Consider the following 19,863-nt stretch of genomic DNA (forward strand, 5'->3'; position numbering starts at 1 on the left):
TAGTTTGTTTGTTTCTAAGATAGCTACCCATCTTAGTGGGACTAGCAGTTTGAATAGACACTAGTTTTCCCGATAACAAAATGGTGACTCCACTGGGGAGAGAATAGTTTGATTGCTTGTCTCTATTTGTTTGCTTCATAAACTACAGACGGAGCCTGAAATTAATCTACCTAGCCTTCGAACTGCATTTTCTATGCAAGTGCAAAGTAGATCAACGTTGCTTCAGTCAATCTCCGGGTTTGTTTATGAACTGAACAACTGACTTGAAAACATCCTAAGTGCCTTAGAGGTAGCTCAAGTAACCTCATTAGATCAGCCCCTATACTTTGTATTTACTAACTATCATTAGCTCGGCCTAAATCCCTGAACTAAGCTGCAAATTGTGACCAAAAACCAAGTTAAAGTCTCATCCCTGGACCATCGCACTGTCTCCTTTTGGCAGACTGGATGCATCGCACCTCCCATGTGTAGTAGGTGGGATGCATCCCTGTTTCCCTGTGTTATAGGTGCGATGATCAGGTAAGACTGTTTCTGCCTCCAGATATTGGTCTTTTCTTCACTGTCTTCAACTTTATTTAGGAATTTTGCTGTCTGTGATTAGTATACCACTGTTGAAACCCCCTTCTTTTGCATTATTCAGCTTCTAGTATACAAAGAATTGTGAATATTTTATGTATTTTTCACCATTTACAGTTCTCCTTTACAAAATAGTAACTTAATCGAATTGCCGTCTTTTGATTTGAAAGTGTCGCAAGTGTCATTTTCAGTCAAAGAAAAAAATCCTTCTCTTTTTGATAGTCGATTACACTGTTACTCTTGTATTTGATCTAAATTAATATTATTTCAAGTGTCGAAAGTAGTTTTCAATTCAAAATCACAAAGTGTCGTCTTGTCTTCCTTTCATTTTTTTTTGAAAAGAAAATTGTTAGTATTGTCGCTTTGAAAGAAGAAATAATTCAGATTTGTATTTAGCATTATTTTTGTCATTCACAGATTAAGAAAGTAGAAAACAAATACATGCATGTGCATTTTCATTTAGACTACTTGTTGATTTTGATTTAGGACAGTGCATCTAGTGTGTGCTCTATGCTCTATGTTGAAAGGATTTTGCTTCTCTTTCCTTAGTAGCTAGAATTTTCATTGCAAAAAGAAGAGTAAACGATTGTTTATCATCTTAGATTGCATATTTAGGAGTTGTATATCTACATCACGCAGTCAACCTTAAAGGAAAAATTCTTAAGAAATATCAACTGTAAAATAAATTCAATGAACATAAAAACGCTTTGGAACCTAATGCACAACATCTAGAAGTCTAGGCTAGAGACGTATTCCGGCGTCGTAAAGCCTGGTAACTGTCACTTTCATTGTAGGTTGGGTGATTCCTCCTCTTTGAGACAACAAGTGCCAGTACGGACTTGTGCTCCCACATACTGTCGAGTATATATTGGGAGACCACAATAGGCTATATCCTTTATCCTTAGGAAGCCATGTCTACCACCCTATCGATCGCAATGCATTGAACACAGCATTCGGGAAGATTGACTGTCGTACCGTAAAATGTATTCTGCAGTTTTGCAATTGGTTTGGTAATCCCTCTATCTAGACTTCCAGAGTAGTCTCTTTCGTTCCTTTTTAGACTCCTTAAAGGAAAATTTCCATCTGAGCATTGGTCACTTCAGGCTCATTAAAAATCGAAAGCGACTAGAGTCATCTTTAGCTTTTTATCGACTCTTAAAAATTGAAAAAGCAAGTTGTGTCAAAGCATATAAATTCATTTAATTCAGAATAACATTTTCCCCTCCTATTTTTAGTTGATCAAATAACCTACAATCATGGAAGAAAGTTAATCAAAACCCCGTCGTTTGTGGAGACTGACGATTCAACCGTCTTTATCTCCAGAAACGAAACCATTCTGGGCCAAGCGAACTCATTTAACGGTCAAAGTCTCTTGGTCTGTTTGAAACTTGTGTTTCAACATCCTCTGAGACTCCAGTTACTCCAACCATTTATGGTATCCCTGCCTCTACAGAAGAAATTTCTTAGTTACAAGAGGACATTAGAACTGATCCTAGTGTAACGGTAAACACTTCTATTCCTGAACTAGCTCCATCTAGAGTTGATTCGGACGGTGTTACGCCTCCAGCATTGTCACTGCAGAATCTATAACTTCTTCGGCACTAGAAATATTTTACGAACCTGATGGTCTACCTCTTCCACCTGGATTGATTGCTATAGAAGAGATTATGGAGGATCTTCCATCCAGTACTCCATCGCATTTTGGAATTGGGATCCACCTATATCCTTCTGCTTCAGAAGTTAATACCCCTTCATCGCAAGTTCCTGTAGAATCGCTAGGAAGTCTTTTGGATAGACTCGATATGTCTGGAAAACCATCGACATCTAGGACTGTGTCATCCGATACAGCGGTAGCAGAACCTCCTACCACCACTCCGACGATGTTCGCTAGCATACCATCTGTCCCAACTAGCTCTCAACCGCTAGAGGGAGTCCACCCAGGGACTATTTCGACAGTATGGTCTGTTCCCATTTGTTCGTCTGGAATGATATCTGGAATTTCTTATGTTGAGTCTCAGCAAATTGATCCTTCACAACAGTATCAATTTGGGCAGTCCGGTCTCCAAAGGCCAATCTTTCCTGTGAGCACTGGATTGCCACCATATGGGGGGCAGTATGCCCTTTCATTGTTCCCTTCGAGAGAACAACCATATGAGAGTTCACGACCGAATTCAGGTCGAATTGGAATCGCATCCAGTGGTTGGGTGCCAATACTGCCTCAACAACCAAGAGTTGTATACTCAATGCAACCAAGTCTACCTATGACGAATATCCCCACTACACCAGCTATTGTGAAGGTGTCGCAAGTACAAGTGTTGCCTATTGTATGCCAACCTCAAGTTTCGCAGGTCGTAATACAATAGCCTCTTGTCTCCACGACGCAACCGCAATCGCCGGTTAGTGGCTCCTTAACTGGAGTGACTCAGGCTCAAATGGGTACTATTACCCCTCATCTTGGTCAAACATCTAGTATTGGGCAACAGCAAATGGTTTCACAACCATGGCTAGTGCAACATCAACAACCGCAATTCCAACAAGTGTACCAAGGACCTGAGCAACAAAACTTTGCAAGTAATGGGCAACCATATATTCAAAACGGTTATCATCAATCATCCCAAATTGGTTATGCCTAGCAACCTTATCAAAGTTATCAGCATCAAATGCATTATGCTGGTATGCAAAGACCCACTGCTCAGGAAATTCCATCTTATCCTTGGTATGCTTCGCCGAACCCGAATCAACCTTTTCCCTTCGTGGCGACTTTAGAGTTACCAGATCTAAATCGGCTAACAAACGACCCAATTGCTTATGCCCCTTGGTGGCTGGCAATTCCTCATATACTTCCATCAGATATTCCTAAATTTAATGGAAATCCGGGTGAAGATCCGTCGAATCATGTGATGACCTTTCATCTATGGTGTTCCTCCAACACTCTAAATGATGATTCGATTAGGCTTTCCCTTTTTCAGCAAACGTTAACCGGTCTAGCAGCAAAATGGTACATTGAATTGCCTACAACTTCATTTGATAACTGTGGCGCCCTTGCCACCACCTTTTTAACCCATTTTCAGTTACCAATAAGGTACGAAACAGGAGCAGAGCTTCTTACCAATTTCAAGCAGACAACATCCACTCACATATCTAATCATATTCATGAGTGGCGACATCGTCGTAGAATGGTAAAAACATATGTTCCTGATCAACTACTAGCTGAATGGTTTATTAAGTCATTGTTACCTTCTATTACAGAAGATGTGGCAAAGGGAGGAGTCGTCACTGAAGAGCAAGTCATTGCTCATGCGCAATATCTAGACTTGATCTATACTCAGTCTGGCATGCTCTACAGCAAAATCCCTGATGCTCCTAGACCAGATTTTTCCATTCCTCCTCCTCCTAAATCAAACAAAGACTCTCATGTCGGTGATGGCGTGATACGTACGACAAGCACGAAATCGACAAAGGATACATCTAAGAAATCCCGTAAGGTTTCCAGTCAAAATGCAAATGAATAACTTCTAGCCTCGGAGGATAATGTCGTGTCGACTAACAAAGGCAAAGAACCGAAGCAACCAAGGGGCAAGAAGAAAGGGAAGAGAAAAAAGAAGAAACAGGATGATTCATCTCCTGAAAAATCTTCTGCAAACCCTTCTAGGCAAAAGAAACCTAGTCAGCCATGCCTCATATGCGATGAGGATCATTGGATGAGAGATTGTCCATATAAAGCTGAAGTTAAGAAAATCTTTAAAAATTCAAGAACTTCGGCAGTATTAACTAACCCATTTTCAAACCCAAGAACTAATCTGGTTGCTAGCGATAATGCTTCCCCATACCAAGTGCTTATGTTGTCCATTTCAAAACAACAAAATGATGCTTTGATATCGACAAGGAATAAAGATTACGGGAATCCACAACTGTCGAACAACAAGGCTACTGATCAACCTAGTAGTTCGACAACAACTTCAACCGAAGTTGTGCCACCCATCATTCCTGAGCTAATGATAAAGCTGCCAAAGGGAGTAGTACACAAATTGACATTTAATCCTCATGCCAGAGCAGCACAGAATTATAATATAGTAGAGGACCTGGCCCAATCGCCGTCCGCTATGTCGACACTTGAAGTACTGCAAAATTTCCCCTCCCAAAATTAGGCTCTATTATCAGCAATAGGTGGGATTGACCCAACGAATTCCAATCTTGTGGCCTTTAATCATAACGGATATGAACCTCACTTACCAACTCAACTCGCTTTCCTCATTCAAGTGAAAGCCCTCAACAAAACTGTTCATCGAACAATTATTAATGAGGGGCCATCTACATGTATTATATCAATGAGTTGCTGGAAAACTTTAGGATCACCACCCTTGTCGCGATCGTCAATGACGTTAAAATCATTCGATGGACGAACATACACTCCATACGGAATTTTGAGTAACTTACAAGTTGAACTAGGGGGCAAAAGAGTAGAAATTGATGTTCAAGTTATCGATGGAAATCTCGATTATAACATCCTACTGGGAAGGCCTTGGATTTATGTTATGGTTTTTGTTGTGTCAATGTACTTTAGAAAGATTGCGTTAACTTTTCAAGGAGGAATTACAATCATTGACCAGCAAACCTTTCTCCCCAACAGTTCACAAGTTACGGGAAGCATCCCGATGATCCACGGAAGCTCTCAGTTGCTTCAAAATATCGGAGTAGGCCTGCTAAAAGACCCTACAATGATGGGTACTTTTGCCCTACCAGCTCCAAACAACCTGGCGAAAGTGGCCACAGTGGGGACCTGCAATATCGTATCTTCCATTCAGAAGATGTCCGAACACGATGTTAGCATGGATCATCACCAGGGATTTCCTCCAAGCCCAATAGAAATATTGTAGCAATTAATGTTCTCAGCATGGGAGGCAAACCCAAATGAATGCTCATCAAGCGTTTGGGTAGATAGGTCAAAAGAGTATGGTACCTCTTTAGATCCTTGGTCGCATGTACATCCTACAAATGAAGGAATTTTTCAATCAATGATTATAGAGGGGGCACCATGGGAAGATTACCACCATCGCTCCCATCTTCTGGATTACAACGAAGATTACTCCAGTGACCTTAATCATCCATCAATTTTTTATTTTTTATCAAATATTGTAAATATGGTGGATTCCGAGCGAAATCTGTCCAATATTGAAGAAACTATCGCCATAAATATCTCGACCAAACCAGATGTTGTAGAGAATATTCATGTTGGAAAATCTTGTTCTTCTTCAGAACTGGAAGCATATTACGCTCTCTTTCGTGAGTTCAGAGATGTCTTTGTATGGTCATATGAAGAAATGTCAGGCATTGACTCGAGCATAGTTGAACACGAAATTAGGATGTATCCAGATGTCAAACCAGTAAGACAACGGCTCAGGTAGGTGCACCCAAAGAAAGCCGCTACCATCAAGGCAGAAGTTGAAAAACTTCTCCATGCTGATTTCATTTACCCGATTCCTCTAACTAATTAGGTATCAAACATTGTTCCTGTAATGAAAAAGCAAGGAACGATTAGAGTGTTCGTCAATTACAGGGATGTAAATCAAGCCTATCCAAAGGACAACAACATTACACCCTTCATCGACCAGATAATTGATGAATGCATCGGATGCGAAATCTTTTCGTTTATGGATGGATTTTCCAGGTATAATCAAATAAATATCCGCCCACAGGACCAGTCAAAGACTGCATTTATTTGTCAGTGGGGCACATTCGTGTATCGTAAGCTACTTTTGGTTTAAAGAATGTAGGGGCAACTTTTCAGAGGGCAATGAATTATGCCCTCCACGACATCAGAAACATCGTTCAACCATACCTCGTGATCTTCCGGCTCATTCGCGGAAGCGGACGATCATCTGCAGCATTTGAGAGCAATATTTCTACGTTGCCGACACTACAAAATAAGACTCAATCTGCACAAGTGTGTGTTTTGTGTCGGTTTTGGTCGTTTACTTGGCTTTGTAGTTTCAAAGGACAGAATTCGTCTCAACCCGTGCAAGGTTCAGGCAATCATCGATTTGCCTCCACCTTCAAAATTGCTTCAGATCTAGAAACTCCAAGGGAAAGCAAACTTTCTGAGGAGGTTCATTCCAAATTATGCCGAACTTGGTAAAGGTTATACGCGTCTATTGAAAAAAGAAGTACCCTTCAACTGGGATCAGGTTGCGCAAGCTTCCTTTGATGCTCTAAAGGAATCCCTAATAAAAACATCATTAATGTACGCTCCCGATTATCAAAGAGACTTTAACCTGTATCTGGTTGCAGCAGATACGACCATCGCAATGGTTTTAGTTCAAGAAGACAATGGAATCGAACATCCTGTTTATTATTTAAGTCGAAACTTAAATGATACAGAAAGCAAATACTCTTATGTTGAAAAGCTGGCTCTCGCAATTGTTCAAGCAATACACTAGATTTCGACACTATGTTCTCTTTCGAAAACTACCTTTTGGGGGGAAATATTCGAAGTGGATAACAATTTTGCAAGAGTTTGATCTGGAATTTGTAAAATCCAAATCAAAGAAAGCTCTAGTTTTCGCGAAGTTACTATGTGATTTCCCATCGTCGTCCAAGGATTCAACATCCAACGCAACAATCGTGGATGAATCTTTGTTTCTGATATCTTTAAGCGATCCGTGGTATGGATATATAATCATTTATCTCCAAACCCAAACATATAGGTCTAACACCTCTCGCTCATAACAACGACGTACTCGATACCAAGCAAAAGACTACATGATCGTCGGTGATACACTTTACCGTCGCGGTGTCGATACAGTTCTGCGAAGGTGCCTCACCCATGAGGAGGCCGAAAAAGTCCTGAATGATTGTCATTCAAGTGCATGTGGGGGGCATCAATTTGGTTATGCTACGGCACAAAAGATTTTACGAGCAAGATACTTTTGGCCAACAATGTTCAAAGATTGCATAACCGCAATCAGGAGTTGCCATACTTGTCAAATATTCGACCACAAAACCAAAATACCACCCGCACCTCTACAGCCAGTAGTTGTTGTTGGGCCATTTTCCAAATGGGGCATAGATTTCATGCAATGTAACCCCCCCTTGGCTGGGGGGCATGTGTATATCATAGTCGCAGTTGACTATTTTATGAAATGGGTCGAGGTGATGCCTACATTAAACAACAACAGCGAAACAGCCGCTCTTTTCTTTTTCAATCATGTAGTCTCCGGGTTTGGCATTCCACATGCTATTGTCACAGATCATGGATCACATTTCCGAAATCACATGATGGTTGAATTGGCTGCCAAATTAGGACTGTCCCACGACAGCTCTACTCCGTATTATCCGCAAGCTAACGGGCAAGTTGAGGTGATCAACAAAGTCCTGAAGCGCATGCTGCAAAGGATGATTGGAGTCCATAAATGGAGTTGGCTCCTAATCCTATCCTCAGCCTTGTGGGCATACCGGACATCGGTGAGAAATGCAACCGGGTTTATGCCCTTTCAGCTGGTGTATGGCCTAGAAGCAATCTTACCAGTTCAGCGCAAAATTTCGTCTCTCAAGCTCGCAGTTGACCTCCTCCCCAAAACTTCATAGGAAGAGGCTCATTTCTTGGAGTTAATCTGACTGGATGAAACCCGTCGTGACACCGCCTTGGCTAATGAAGCACATAAGAAATGAGTCAAAGAAAAATTTGACAAGAATGTCAAACCCCATGTTTTCTCAGAAAGTGACCTAGTCTTGCTTTACGATCAGGAATCCGATAAATTGGGAGCAGGTAAGTTCTAGTCTTTGTGGATGCATCCCTATATTGTTAAACGTGTATTAGCAAAAGGAGCCTACGATCTAGAAGATTATGATGGGATTCCACTGTCGCAACCCCGAAATGGGTTGTACCTTAAGCATTATTATGCTTGACTCAGCATGGTAACCTCTTCATATGCTTTTGTTACATTTTTGTTTTTCGTTAAGAGTGATCATTTTTGTTAGGTAATCCACTTTTGCATTTTGTTGCAGATGTCGAACCTATTGGAATCATTTGTTGGATACGCTGACGAGGCGAGTCGTAGTACGCAGAACCTATCTTCTGCAGCTTGGGCCATCTTTGATCCAAGCGGCGAGTTAGTTAGTTTCAGAGCGGTGTGTATTCGTCGATCAATGAACAACATCGTTGAATATAGCGTGTTGATAGAGCTCCTCTCTGATGCCATCGCGCATGGCATACACCGACTTGTCGTCAAGCTAGACTCATAACTCATCATTCTATATCTTACCAACATCTATTCCGTTCGAAATCTAGTTATCTATCGTATGTTCCTAAGAGTCAAGATTTTGGAAAGGCAGTTTGATTCTATTCAATATCAACATATTTCCAGAAACTTAAACACATTAACTAATTCATTAGAAAATTATGTGTTAGATAGACATTTGCAACATTTGTAAAAGAAAAGCATTTCATCAATAACTGCATCGAGATCATATAACTTAACCAAAGTAAAGCTCTGAAAACAAAAATATGCATAATTGTTTATAGTTTGTACATAGTGTTCTGTGTTGAGGAAAAAATCAGTCATATGACCCAAAAACTCAAAATGCAAGGGGGCACCCTAATCTAATGGTGCTGGTGATAACCAGTCACCGCCTGTGCAATCATGCGTAAGAGCCTAGTCCATCGGCTCGGCACACTAGTGGTATGGCGCTGTAATCTCAGAGGCAGCTCATCAGTCCTCACATCCGGAATACCGAGGGTGAGACCCTCAATCTGACCTTGCAACACTGCAAGAGTCTCAAATACATCTAGATCGCAAATGATAGCCCTCCCTATAGCCTCTCCTGCTGGAATGGCAGCTGCTGCTCTTGGGCGCACTACTGATCGCACCGGCCCGATATCTACATGAGCCCATGAGTTTTGATTAGTCTTGATAAACATTTGAAAATCACTAGAACATTATAAAAGCAATAAATAGAGATATGGTCAAATAATTTTACCTATGACACTCCACTGCTCGCTGGCCGGTAGCACCAAATCTGGGTCACCCCGGAAATCCATCCCGGCATATGGATACTCGGAAAAAACCATTTGCTAGCAGTTGAACCACTCAAAGAAAGCATCAGAAAATGAAACCTGCGATTGACCAGCATGTCTGGCCATAAGGTCAACCCATCTCTGCATCCATGGCTCAGTCGGTAGTGGTAGGCCAAGTGAGATGTATTGTGGCTGCATCAGTGGGATCTTCTCCAAGGCGAAAGCGGACAGAATAGAACCATAGTCAAAGTTCTTGGATCTTCCGTTTTTCACCTTGGTAAGTTGTTCTTTGATCACTAGAAGTACTGCATCACACCAATTGAATACCTTGGGTTCGAGGCATTCCAAGGCATACTGCATATAGGACCTGTTGGCCAAGTGAAGGGTCGCGCTACCAGCCAATCTAGCAAAGGTGAATAAAATAGATGTCAAGGACTAGTCTGTGACATCTCGGATACTGATCTTGTCGTCCCTGCTCAGCTGAGATCCTTCTCTATAGTATCGGCGAATATAATCCCTCACGGATTCACCCCCACGGGCAGAACCTGATAATGAGAGAGGGGCACCACGCCTCGATAAACCGGTCAAAAAGTAGATGTCCTCAACAGTCATGGGGATGGATTTTCCTCTTATCTAGAACACTTGGTTGGTAGGATCCCATGCATCGAGGAAATATTGCAACAAGTTGATTTGTTGCCTCATGCTAGATATGCGGAAGAACTTGAGCAAGCCACAGTTCCGCAATGCAGTTACCGTACTCGGATCATGTAGGGAAACCATGTCCTCTTCTTCATGCTCATGTTCATGCCATGTAACAACCATTTTTGCTTCGATGAATCTCTGAAAAAAAAACAAGAGAAGAATTAGGATCCTTATTTGGCAAAAAACAGGCAAAATTTCCATGAAAAATCAGTGCAAAATTATTCCTCCTTGCGCCCATCGCACACTAGCTATGTACTAGGTGAGATGCATACTGACTGGCCAATGGCCAACCTAGGATGTATCGCACCTTTCGATGTATATTATGTGCAATGGGGGCAGAATGAAATGTTCAAACCCCAGGGGCCTAGAAAAGCAGGAAAACATGCTCAGAATTCAAAAAGGAAAGAATGCAATTGAAGAGCTCAGGTTTAGATTCTACTTGGTCCAGACAGCACTGAAAATTGTCCATAGAATCTCCCAGAATCAGCTGATGAAAATCAAGGGGGAAAACACCTCCAGAGCTCCAACAATCACAACTCCAAATGAAATGGTAAAATGAGGGGTAAAAAACTATTTTTAAGTTACTTTTCACGTATTTTAAGTAGGTTATTAGTTTTTAAACTCATTTTTCAAGCATATGTCCTCATTTCTAATCAGTTTGATGGAGCAATTGAACAGGAAGTATGACCGTCAAAAGAACATAGTGTTGACGGTGAATTGAATATCAATGACCATTATCACGAGAATTTTTACATGAAATTCAAGCTCGTTAAAAAATAAACCTAGCAATGAGCATATGTTCCACCATAGTTTAAGCTCGTTAAAAAATGAACCCACCTTTGGTAAATAACCAGTGCGATCGCATTATTATCAGCTTTTGAGCCTTGGTCGTGTTCTTACCATCACCTCCACTCTTTTTTTAGCCGATCATATGCCTCCGTTTGATTGTTTACCCCTTTTGAGGAACAGCTGCAACGAGTGATCCTATTAGCCATCTTCTTTACACTGCCATGATTGAAAAGTTCCAAACATTACCTGGAACTAGCTGCTATCCAAGAACATCACTCATTCCTCAAAAAATGAGTCTCCTTTAAGCACTTTTCATCTGACTCATAAAATATGAAAAGTTTTCCGATTAATTGGCCTCTCCAGCTCGTTAAAGTGATTGGAAGTGCCATCCCTCCTCTAGATTTTAATATTTTTGGACTTGAGGGATTATTACACAAAAGGATCGAGCGTTTGTCTTGTTCGGCTCGTTAAAACTATCGAAAATTCATCCCTTTCACATTGTTTTATACTTTTTCGGACTTAAGGGGTTATATTACGAAAAAGGAATATTGGAGTTTCCTTTCCGTCTCTTTTCAGACTCTCTAAAATTGAAAAGAACCGACTTATCCTTGCCATTAAACTTGTTAAAACAATAGCGACAAACTTTTCCATTCAGACAAGAGCGAGTCTCACTGTCGCTAGGCTTGTTAAAACATAGCGACAGGTTTGCCCGAAGGGAAAATTATAGAACAAGCATATGTTATCCTCCTCAAGCTTGACAAAATTAAAGAGGTACTGGTCAGAAATGACTGGGGAAAATTGGGAAGAAAACTTGAAGAAGCTTTATTGGTAGCAAGTTGCTCTTGAACATGACACTTTCACTCCATCACCATGATTGAGTCGGGTTGGGTTATTCCGTTCACCGGTCATATCACCATTGGTCCACCGTACCATCCACTTTTTGGGTTAACGCTACCAATCCATTTCAGTGTCGTCGATATGTTCAAGAGAAGTCGCTCAGAGAATTCACCTACCCAGCTTGTGTCTCATCCGCTACAATACCTTCACGCTTCATTCTTTCATGACCGCCACCCTGAACCTTCTATCATCAGATCATTTTCACCTCCACAAAATCATTTGCTCCGTTCTGTGTCATAGATGTGGGATTCATTAATGCCCTCCTATGACGGGTCACTTCTTGTCGACATTAGCTCATTATCCAAGAAGTCGACCTAGGAACAACCCTTTCAGTACTTTGAAGCTTGCATGCCTCAATGGCAAGTTTCTGACTTCTGGCGACAGGTTTACATTAATGGCCTTCGACCGAAAGATTTTGCATGGTGTTCGGCATCCGCTCATGTATTCATACCACATGAATTGTAATGCAGTACCTTGAGGGTCATCATTATCATCGGTGATTCCTGTCGTGCCTGTTAAAAGCTTAATAATTGGTTGGTATTCAAGCGATGTCTTTCCATGTTCGACCTCAGAACATCTTTTCACATGGACCAACTTGTACTTTCGGGTGAAGATTGAACGAGTTTTGAAGACCCCGAATCTAGTTTCATCCATCTGGGCTGCGATATATTCAGGAAAATAAAGACATCAAATGTACATCATTGCTGCACAGATAATCATCCAAACTAAGGGATGACGGCTCTACCAGAATCATCAATCTACCACATAGACGGTTGTCTGTCCTATGTACATGAAAATGAATTTATAAAGCTGAGAATGGGAATGCCCGCCTCAGCTAGATCATGAAAATATTATGAAGATAATGTATTGTATTGTATCTTATTACAGGTCACCTTCTAGTTCGAAAAACCTCGGATCCTCATAATAAAGCATTTCACCCGACATCAAAAGATTTACGACCTCATGCTTTAGGGGGCAACTGTTGTAGACATATTTGCGCACTACAACCCCAATCATATATGTCCATAAACCAAGGGATTCTAAGTCCCTAAAAGTGTTGTTTCATACCCTAAAGGAGCAAGGTCAGCTGATTACATCATCTCCCAGAAGTTCTCCATGAAAAACTACTCAAAACTGGTCAAAGCAGGACCATACAAACTGCCCAGTGCTAAGGGTGCGATGCATCTCACCTGCCACATGCAAAAAGTGTGATGCATACTGGAAAGCCCTTCTATAGGGTGCGATGAGCGAGAGCAGATAAATGGCACACGCAATTTGCTAGGTGGAGACCCTGAGAATCTTCTAGAAGCTGCTCATTTGACACTTACCTCTCTGAATTCGCCCAAGGATGAGTAAGAGATCATGAAATCTCCAAGTGGAACCAAGAACTATCAGAGAGATGACACTAATCAAAATCCTAGAAGCTGACTCACCCCCCTGCAAACATCTATATATGGATCCCTCATCCCAGAGATCCAGAGGCTGGAATTTTGTAATTTGCAAGGAAGTGTTGTTGGTTTCTCTTTGAAGACATTGTTGGGTGATCTTGCTTTGTATGAGGTAAAGAGGGCTTTCATGCTGGGAGGATGGCGTTGGGTCAGACCAAGTGGTTGTAATCCTCTCTTCTACTACTTCTATCAATAAATCTATTTGAGTTTTCCTCCATATTCTTGTATAACTTTGAGTGTTGATATATGCATTTGTATGGTCAATATATATCTGATCCTATGTTGTTTACGGTGATAGATCTCTATGCTTTGATGGTATTATGCTGCTTTGACTCTACATGTGCTCTTTGAAGCGGGACAAGTAAGGAAGGAGTGGCAAGATTCTATCGAAGGGGAAAGGAAACAAGCAAGGAGCCAAGCGGAAGGCTGAGGTTGGTACTCTCTGCTTCTTTCTCTTCTATCTCGCGTAAAGGAAAACACAAGTGACTTTAGTTTGTTTGTTTCTAAGATAGCTACCTGTCTTAGTGGGACTAACAGTTCTGAATAGACACTAGTTTTCCCAATAACAACTTGTTCCCCTAATCCAATTATTTCTCCTGAGAAAAATTGAGACGAACTGTTAGTTTTTAACTTTATTGGCAACAATTTCCACTAAAGGAAACAAAATGTGAATGGCATATACACCATTATTGGATGTTGTACTTAGGAAAAAATAATGGTAGTAAATTTGATGGTAGCACAATTGTCATATTTATAGAAGAAAGGTAACAAAAAATAAAATACATTTAAGAAATCAAAACACCAAAAAGAAACAAACAAAAAGCCACAACTTTTTCATAACATGTTGTCCTCACTAATTGGTAATATATTGTCCCCAATTTATTAACTTGATCACTACAATGATGGATTGGGTATCTTGGTAAGTGGGTGGTGCCTAATGTTTTCAATATACACTTTATACGGTAATGTATATCTTCACACAACGCTCAAGCAAAAGTGTCAGGTAAATGATAAAATACCCAGGCCATTTGGGCCCTTATACAATAAAAAATATGTTATACTAAATTAATATAAATATAATTTAATATATCCAATATGACATACATCTATGAGATCAAAACGAACTTGTTTTCATAGAGAAAAACATTTATGGCGTGGAAATAATATGGGAATGTTTGTGGCCTCGACTCTGGGAAATATTTGTTGAATATTTCCCAACAATTATATATTGGTGCCATTTTTGTATTGCATAATTTTTTTTTAATATTTTCTAAGCATGGTGTGTGTCGACCCCACAACTTGGAAGCTAAAAATAAGAATAATGATTAATAATAAAACTCAAGAACCAACAATTTGCAGGAAATATGAAAACTTGGTATTTCTTGTCTGTCTATGCTTACACTATGTATACCAAATATTATGTCATGTTTATAGCCTTATATAGGCTTGGAATTTGATAGGCACCTTGCCTATTAAGCCAAAATCTTATGACAGTTACACAATTAAGACTGCCCTTCTTACAAGGTTTTATAAAATTACTTCCAATAAGTAATTATTTTGATAAGTTCATTAAAAATTTAGCTCAGCATAAAATATTACCATACTTTCTTCAAAAAACAGGTGATGATTTTCAAACTCCAAGCCATCATAGACCTTTAAAATTTGATAAAAACCACATGAAAATTAATATTTTTGGATTGTACTTGGACACTATATAATTTGACTTCTACATTGGAAACCTGAATTTTAAATTAAATTCGGTCACCTTCAACAATTTTTTTTACTTGGATAAGGATGAAATGGAGTTGGCAATGCAGATGATTGCAGGTTATAGTGATGGAAGTGCATGCATAATTATATTAGGACATTACCTAAATCCTTCAGGATTAAATCCAAAAACCCATTAAAATCCAGCGAAAGAAAAAACAAGGACAACCGAGGACCTTAATTTTGAAGGATTGATCTTGAACAAGAAACCCTTTTCATAGTGTCAGAAATGATGAGGGCCTCACTGGATTGACCTTTCAAGAACCCTTTGATAGATAAGGATTAATAATCCATACAAAGGAACGCATGAAAACATTCATACACATATACACAAATACATATTTGAAAGTAGGAAAGTGGTGAGTTAAAGATTGATATTAAGGGCCAATATGGCCACAAGTAAAAGTTCTCATAAGAAATATTTGACCAAGTAAACATATCCCTTCACTTGGGAAAAGTGTACAGAGAAGTTGACCAAATAAACATTACAATAATTCCCCTTTAATGTTCATTTAATAAGGGGACACAATGACCAATATTGACATCTTAATCATAACAAGGTGTAGACAAGCTCATAGTAGAGATCCCTTGTTTGAGACTGTAACCTCCAAAAACCAATAATCTTCATGTGAACCTCTTCAAAACTAGCAACACTAACAAAGGTTTTCATAAACCAGCCTGTATCACATCTTAACTCCAAAACTATGAAGCACCAATAGGAATCAAATCAGTCAAGGTGAAAATGTTTCCTCAAGTTTTGCACTCTAAAAAAGGTTTTCACCTCAGAGGATTTGATCCCTCTCATTGTTTAACAAATATGGAGTTATGATGGATCTAGGCTAGGTTTAAGATTTAGCAAATTTTGTTATCTTTTGGGTAAAGTAGGAAGCATTAACCATCAATAGAAAATTTTAGGGGAGAGAAATTTCAAATTAGATTATAAAAAAAAAATGTGCATTTTTTAACTCTTGGTTTGATAGATTCTGAAATTTTCTGGCAAAGTCACATAAAAATATTTTATATAATAGATCTGTCCATTTTTTAAATCATTTATAAATTGGCTAAAATGTATTTTGGAAAGCCATAAATCAATACACAGATGTTGACAACTCCAATATAAATCGAACTGTGAACAAGTGAGATGTTCCTTGAGGTGAAGGAAGCACACCAAAAGTTATTTAATCCCATTAAATGTAAATTTGAAACCCTAAAAGTCACATAGAAACTTACAGCCATCCAAAAATCAAAATGTACATGTTGTTAGAGTTCACAAATCCTCGGTCCATTGCTCCTCATATGGATAAATGGATAGCTAGATAAATGTGTGTCAGTGTCAAAACATTTGTTTTTCCAGCTATGTAATTTGTTTAAAGATTTTTTTTTATTATTGTCATGTTACATTATGTTACATGACAATATCTCCCCCATTTTGGGCTAAGTGCCTCTTAACACAATGAGAATAAGCGCAACAAATAAATTACAAGAACTTAAATCTACAACATTGTGAATTAAGAGTGTCCAAAGATGACAATATTGAAGAGTGTCAACAATCGATAAGAGTGCTTCAAGAAAATTGCTGAAGTTTAGAGTTATATTACAAAACTCAAGTGTCAAGATCAACAAGAATGCTTTAAACATGAATCAAGAGATCTGACATGTGCCTTTTTTGGGGAAAGAGGGCCAAAAATTAAACAAATGCTCCAAACAATATATGCAACCATAAGAGGGTCATTGCAAGGAGAAGCTTGAGGCCTTGAAGGTTGATCTTGTTGGGAATCAGAATTGTCGTTATACCAAAACCTGTAGGAGTTAGTCAACGATCACATCGCTAGAGATAAGGATCCACGAGAGGCGATTAGTCCATGTCACAAAACACACAAAGATCGTTGGTTTATCCAATGTCCAACAATCTCCCCCCCAACATGAGTCGGTTGTGTATTGAACTTATGACCTATGCTCTGATACCACTTATTGGGAATCACAATTTTTGTTAGACCAAAACCCGCAGGAGTTAGTCAATGATCGCATCGCCATAGATAAGGATCCACGAGAGGTGGTTAGTCCATGTCACAAAACACACAAGCAACGTTGGTTTATCCAATGTCCAACAAATCCGTAGATCTTGAGGGGAGTTTTCAATGCTAATTGGTATTAGACTTAACACTGCTAATTTTCATGGCTTACCAAAGTAATCTCCCTCATTTGTATTTAAGTTTTTAACTCAATATTGAAAAAAAAAAAATTGCCAAAAGAATCATAGTAGCAAAAAAAAATGTGTTAGCAATTCACCCTTTTTTATTTGTAAACTAGCATAAAATTGTTATGCATCCAAAAGATAAAATAAGTTTATTAATGTCTATTAGATGACCAAAGATAGGTCTGAGACAAGGTCAATACAAGAGTGGATACAAAGTGGGAATACTAAGGCCATTCCTATAAAGCAAAAGTTGAAGCTAAGTTGATGTATAATATTTGAACTCTAACTAATACAATGATAACTTTCTAAAAAATGCACAAATACAATTACTACTTCATGAAAAAAATGAAAACTTTAAACCAGGCCAAAGGCATTGTTACAAAACTTGGAATGAAGAAAATATTTTTCTGTATTGGCTTTCAAAGACCAAATAATGTTTCAAAGCTTTTCCAAATGCAAGAGGATGAGATTATCTCTTCATTAAGCAAGAGAAAGAGTAGTTAGGGCAGGGATGCTCAATCAAACAACTCTAATAACATGTTTTCCAAGGTATACATGAGATGAACATTGAGACTAGTCAAAGTGTCATATGCAAGAAGATCGTGTATTGTAAACAATAAAGAAGTCTTAAAGTGGGTTTGTGAAACCCTACAAGAAGGTTGTTGTTAACTGAAATCCATCATGGTCATTAATTCTAGTCAAGTGGTCAGGGACTCAATCAAATTTAAACCCGTGACCTATGGCCTACCCACTGAAAACATGCCTTGGGTGGACATCTCAACCTAAAGAGGTAAGATCTTTCAAGGTACACAGTTGTTTGGAGAAATGCATCACACAACATCACAAAGCCCTGATTTGAAGGCTTCCATCCTGCATTTTTGGATCTGCCAACCATTCCAATATCAATAAAGCTACCAAACTTCTCCCTGCATTTTTGGGTACAAAATTATTTCAAAGCCATGGGAAATTTTATTATCCAGTTTATTTCAATTTCATGAGAGAGAGAGAGAGAGTTTCATTCTCTTAATGAAACTTACATCCAACTAGTTTTCAAAAATGTCTTCCTCAAACAATCATGCTTGAGTATGAACACATTTACTGGAAATGACCTTTGGATTATGAAAGAACTATTTTCAGGTCTAGACATTGTCACATCCATGGTGATTAAGATGCTTTCCACACAAAAAGTTGTCAATGTAATGAATTTATTGCAATAGAAAAAAAGTTGCAAGATGAAAGTTTTCAAGGAAGTAAATAGGAGAAGTACAGCTAGGATGGAAGGTTTGACAAGGCCAACTTCTCCAACAGTCAAAATTATTTTGTCCATGCATTCATCAACCATCCAATAATTTAAAAAATCATGAAAAAGAGTCATAGCTAGATCACATCATATAAACAGGTATATAACCAGCATATAACCAGAATAGAGATCATAAAAAATTAGCCATAATGTCAACATGATAACCAGTACAAGTGCTTATAGATCACAATAGGAAAATAACTCTTATTAACATATGAAAATCTCAACCAAGTCAGGGACTTCCACATACCACCCAACCATAGATTGGGCTGAACCAAATATCTCTTTTAGCCAATCACCCATGAAGCATATTCCAAGCATGAATGTGGGATCATATGCTTTAAACCAAAATAAAATCAACTAGGACTTCTAGAGGCCACACCACCTCAACCCTCAACCACATTGATTTCACTTAACGGTCCATAAATCACTAATAGAAAACTAGATTAGTCTCTATACAAGTTTTTAAGGGCTCCAAGAACTACTAAATCAAACTAGAGGCCTCCAGGGAACCCAAGCGTTTTTGGGGCTCCAAATCATTTATCCCAACCCACATGCTCCAGGGACTAGTAATTCAATCCACAGCCTCTAGGGAACCCAAGTTTCTACAGGGATACATAGTGTGTGTTCCAACCCATAGACATAGGAAACCTAAGATCCAACCAAAAAACCAAATAGGGAACCCACTACACCATGTTTATCTAGGAAATGGAAAGGGAAGGATGAAACCACTCTCTATCCAAGAAATTCTCCATCTCAATGACAACACATAACTAAGGAACCACATGCATATACCATCCATCCAAAACCAGCAAGGAGACCACACATGCAACCTGTTACCTGCAAAGTAATCTTGTTGTAGTTGTTGATCTAATTATCTCCTTTTTCTTCCTTGCTTTCCTTGCTTGCTTGTCTGAATGCTTGTTCTATCTCCCTTGCTACACCTACTCAAAATCTAGGAAAAAGATGTGAACCAATTCTTTGATGCCTTTTTATTATTGATGTCTCATTTTCTTTGTTTTCCTTCATTTTTCCTCTAATTTCCCTTACATGAAAATTTGTCTCTTCACCTTCCTTTTCTCCTATTTTATTTTATTTTCATAATTAAGTGTCATTTATTGTCTCTTTGTCTTTGCTAATGCCTTTTCCAATTTCCATAGCCATTAATTAATCC

This window comes from Pinus tabuliformis, chromosome 6 (genome assembly GCF_031772625.1).
Source record: "Pinus tabuliformis cultivar Carrire ecotype Pingquan chromosome 6, CPIR1, whole genome shotgun sequence".
In the NCBI taxonomy this organism is placed as follows: Eukaryota; Viridiplantae; Streptophyta; class Pinopsida; order Pinales; family Pinaceae; genus Pinus; species Pinus tabuliformis.